The following is a 5,278-nucleotide window of genomic DNA, read 5'->3' as shown; positions in this document are numbered from 1 at the left end:
CCTGGGGCTGCTCCGTCCTGCTGTTGCTTCAGCTAGTGAGTGAAATGGATAGCCATCACTACCACGTTTGTTTCTCTCAGCGACTATGGAAATTTTCCACTGCACCAAGCTCGCAACATAGATGTAAAGCATAACCTACAGCATACATCACACACCATTTGATATGGAACTCTAATTTAAAGTTTTTTATGCTTACACAAACACATATCACCATTTTAGTAAACTTGACTTCTGTTCAAAAAATAGTAGAAATCAGATTATGTGAGGGTTTGAATTTTTTATTCGTACAGCGCTTGTACATTTTGAAATGTGCAAGCTCCCTGCAAACCATGCTTGTCATCTGATTCCTTACAATTTATAGAGGATTTCAATTACCAATAGCCTGCCCAAACTATTTTATTGATTCAGGTGGTATCAACAGGGCAGAAAATTTAATCAATTTAATACATAAATTGATGATCTTGCTACAAACAATTTATCAAGATGCCTGCCTTGTAAAGCACAATGGGCTACTCTCAGAGGCACAGGGCATCATTGACCTAGCAAACCCCAACTCTCCTGGGAAATTTCAGGTCTTCAGCCAGGCACAACTCTAATAACCTGTTTCTAACTTCCATCTCCAAGCAAAATATGCATATTGGTTATATTTTCCCGAAGGCAGTGTGCAACCATTGAGCCTAGCACAAAGACTACCCAAAATATCTAGCATCATAGCACATTAATTACATCAGATTTTGCATTGCCTTGCAATTGGATCTCCTCAAACCAAACGCTTTCCATGCAGCTGCCAACTTCAGAGCACCATACAGAAAAAACACAATCTCTGATACAGATCTGCCTGGAATGTAAGGGAAACTGACATTGTTCGCTAAATCTTGCAGTGGAGCATAAATATCATCATCCCTTGGTCATATTCTACAATTCTTTTCCACAAGAGGCAATAAGAAATCTTCACTATAATTTGTATGCAGAATTCTCCAATCCTTTGTACACGTGATGCCCAAACTCAACAAAGAATTCTGTAGTCAATGAGGTTAGGCGCTTCACCATGCCAAACATTTACTCCAACACAGACAGTTTCGTTTTCTTGTGGAAGCGGTAGCTGACAATGCTGATCCATTCTTTCACAATCCAACTTCTCCTGGCCGAACATGAACATTTCGCATCATCCCAATCTAATGGTATGGCAACATCAGTACAACAGAGGGCACAAGGATTAATAAAAAGAAAAATCCGCATCTCATTTTGCTGTAGAAACCTTTAAAACAAGGGCAGATGATAAGTGAGAAGAACATCGGTCTAGGAGGAAGAGGCTTCAAGGTGCATTAGAGTAACATGCAACATGGAAAGAGAAGGGAAGAAGAGGAAGGAATCAAAGGAGTGGTCCTCTTTATGCCTGCACTAATGAAAAAACCCCCAAATATGACCCCTTTTCACATACTTTGACTAAGCCGGAGCATTTTGGACTTAAAACCCATAATCTAGATATCCGTGTGGGCCTCTATGGAAAATGCTATCTAATTCACCATAAGGCCTGAATTTTTTTCTCATAAGCTGAAAATGAAAATGGCTTAACCCATGTTCTTTTTTATCACTGTTTTTCTGCTTTTAGAATTAAAAAAATAAAACAGCACCAGAATTCCAACCCCATAACAGCTACATAAAGCTAGCAAAAGTAGTAGAACCACTTCATAGCAACCATTTACAGAAGCATTGATCACCACTTGGCTATTCTTTTCTCCCTTCATCATCATGTCTTATATAGTCAGTTCATTTAAAAGATCCAAATTCTTTGGTAGTTTCTCAGACTCTTAAGCAAAATTCTGGCCTGGAATTATCTGTTGCTTCAGAATTGGCAACCCCCATGTCTTACTACATGAGCTAATAGTCCCACTTAAAATGAATGCAATGATACTTTTGCCCATTGTCCTATAGTCTCACTCAAATGATTGATGGCATCAAATTTCTTTAATAGAAACCAGCAAGTCTACCACAAGCACATCAATCCAATTCCACTTGTCTATCAAGATGCAATGTTGTGTAACAGGAAGCCAACAATGTCATGAAGAAAAATGAATCATAAGAAACTGGCCGGCATGCTTCTTTACACATTATATAAGAGCAACTATTTTAACTGAGCCACTAGACAACAAGACCAATTATATATACATGCTTGAAAGTAGAATATTGATTTGCAGTATCCTTGAAGGTGCTAATTAAACTTAAGAGTCAAATCCTTATGGGATGCACAGCACTCAACTTGAGACAATATTTCATTGCCTCGAATTCACCAACTAAAAATAACAAAATCTAGGATATGGATCAACATGAATATTTAGACCTCACATCAAGAAATGCTTGTGAAATTCTCATTCCACTCAATAACTTTTCTATGTCATGTGATGTTCCATTAGAAGGTTCATCTTCATAGAGTGTCATTTGTAAGTACACTAGTAGCATTATAACTTTGTATCATTCAACTACCAACAATGCCATCTAAAGCTATTGCACATTAAAACATCACATTTCAATGAGACATCACTTGTTAGTAACCCCAAAATCATCATCAAGTAAAAGTACTTTGTAAACATGCATACATTTTATATGGATTTCACCACAGCTAATAGCCTAGGCAATTTAAACTAGTTATATGGATCAGACTATTGAAGGTTTTACATATTCTATGCACATTTCCATGTAGAAAGTCTGATTCTGCATAAAACTAATGAATGCCTATAAATCATCAAGTAGACTCCTTCATTATATTTACATCCATTTTGTAATATCATCCAGTTCTTCAATAACAATGTCACTGCCTACTACAAAAATGATATCTTTATTTGACATTAATGCTCTAGGTAGACTAAATTAAGATTTGCAATCTCAGTACCAAAACCCATAACTGTCCAAATTGATACACCTCGTATCGAGTGTCAGTACGATACAGACCATGATATCAATACTCGATACAAGGGCGTATCGATTCTTGGTACCCTAATGGTACAATACAGCATACCTTGTCCCTAGAGGTATGGTCCGAGATCGCAGACCTTGGTTCAAATGCATTCGAAAATTCCTTCTTGATGAAAACATGCATGAGTACACAACATACACCTTAAAGAAGCTCCATACCCTTCCAAGCCGAAATTTATACAAGTATCATCCATGTTGATTCGTATTCTATTTTTTGTTATTTTAGTTGGTGAATTCTAGGGCAATAATATATTGTCCCAATTTGAGAGCAATGCATCCCACAAGGAACAATTTAATCAGCACCTCCAAGGATATTGAAAACCAATATCCTACCAACAAGCATGAATGCTCTTCCTCCAATGCCTTAATACACTAATATCCATAGGGCATTGCTTGAGGAATCCAAACAGCGCACAATTATCAGACAGATATGAAATCACTTCACATTAACAACATTTTGTTGAAAGCCATGCTCCCTTTCAAAATTGGCATGCTCAAGCGATCTTTTACTTGATTTAAAAATCATAAAAGATCAAACCATGTGCCTTATCTTCAAACCCACAATGCTTATTCCGTCAGGCTCCACATTCAACACGTGCATTTTTGGTTTCTTCTAGCGAGACACCTATTACATAGCTTCCAAAACATTGAAGCAATTGAGAGTTCTAATACTAATCCTGATTAAGCACATACAATTTTCCACTGCAATTTCACATGTTGATAAGGCAGATTGCGTTGATCCTTCCGAAGGAACCAATTCTCATCCTTAGATCACAATACATATTTTTGTGGCAGTAAGGAATTGCACACGGCCATGTCATTTTGACTTGATTTCTTTGGCAGGGCATACACTTTCAGAAACATGTATTGCATATCTTTAGCTAGCTAAGCACTTAACTGAACCTAGCAATTGTGAATTATTGTACCACTCTAACCAGAAATATGTTAATACATCCGACGCCGTGAAATTTCTGGGGGAAAGGGAAAAAAATAGACTGTAAAATATAATATGGTTGATCAGTTCTCATATGTAAGCTCATGACATGCTTGATCCAACTCAAGTTCAGATTGCCTCAACACACTCTCCTCTTGTAACCATTATATTACTCTTCTCGACCAAAGTTATCAGGAAATCGCCTTCTCATCCATCTAAAGACGGACAAAATATAACCTCTCTAGCATCCGGCGTCATATTAGATATTTTTTCCAAAAAAAATCAATCCAAAAAACTCGCCCATTAAGATCCAAAACAAACTCCATCTCTCACTTTTCCTAGTTCCATCATAATTTTATCATACTCCAAAAAGTGAAATCTATAATTAAAATAATAAAAACTACAAACTATTGCTATAGCTTGTAATAAAAACTGAACGGGAACCTAGCAATTGTGAATTAATGTACCACTCTAACTAGAAAAAATCAAACAGTAAAATATAATATGATTGATCAGTTCTCATATGTAAGCTCATGACATGCTTGATCCAACTCAAGTTCAGATTCCCTCAACAAACTCTACTCTTGTAACCATTATATTAATCTTCTCGACCAAAGTTATCAGGAAATCGCCTTCTCATCCATCTAAAGACGGACAAAATATAACCTTTCTAGCATCCAGCGTCATATTAGATTTTTTTTCGAAAAAAAAAATCAATCCAAAAAACTCGCCCATTAAGATCCAAGACAAACTCCATCGCTCACTTTTTCGTAGTTCCATCATAATTTTATCATACTCCAAAAAGTGAAGTCAAAAACTGAACGGAATCAAAATAGCTCCAGACAACAGAATCATGTCAAGAACCGTCGGTTCTAATGAAGAAAATGGAAACGAATGAGATTTTATCAAGATTAGGGTTTACAGAGGAGAAGAATGGAACAATCTCACCTCGACGGATCCGCTGAGGCCATGGATCAGATCTCTGGCAGCGACCCAAGGTCAAATCTCCTACGAAAAAACGGAAAAAAAAAAAAGGAAACGGAGAAAGAACCCTAATTCCGATACCTGGCGACGGGAGACCGTCTTTTATAGAGCCACGAGATCTCAACCGTTGAGCGAGTATCATGCGTATCCGGTAAGCTTACCGAACTCCTTATCTAGTCGTCCCAATGTGAAGCATCAAAGCAGTACTTTTAAGTTTTCACCATATCATCTTTATCATAATAATTTAGTACAAATTTTTATCTTCTTTTCTACTAGAATATTGCATATAAAATACATGCGAGGTGCTGAGAAAGTAATAAAAAAAGGTTGGAGGAATTCCAATTCATACAAAATAAAAAAAACCTTAAGGATGCAACAAGCGCTGAA

The 5,278-nt window shown here is 36.9% G+C and overlaps 1 long non-coding RNA gene across 1 annotated transcript; it reads right to left on the bottom strand.

Annotated features, from left to right (window-relative positions):
* Positions 1-365: 365 nt before the first annotated feature.
* Positions 366-5,060, bottom strand: LOC103712659 (uncharacterized). Its single transcript, XR_604968.5, has 2 exons — positions 4,856-5,060; positions 366-1,175 (listed from the first exon to the last, which is right to left on the bottom strand). It is a non-coding gene; the product is annotated as an uncharacterized LOC103712659 (long non-coding RNA).
* Between the last annotated feature and the right edge of the window lie 218 nt (positions 5,061-5,278).

Source organism: Phoenix dactylifera, chromosome 14 (genome assembly GCF_051530095.1).
Source record: "Phoenix dactylifera cultivar Ajwa chromosome 14, Ajwa_hap1_PhDact_Kaust_v1.1, whole genome shotgun sequence".
NCBI lineage: Eukaryota > Viridiplantae > Streptophyta > Magnoliopsida > Arecales > Arecaceae > Phoenix > Phoenix dactylifera.
Note: the sequence above shows the minus strand (reverse complement) of the source record. Positions and strands in the feature narration are given on the sequence as shown.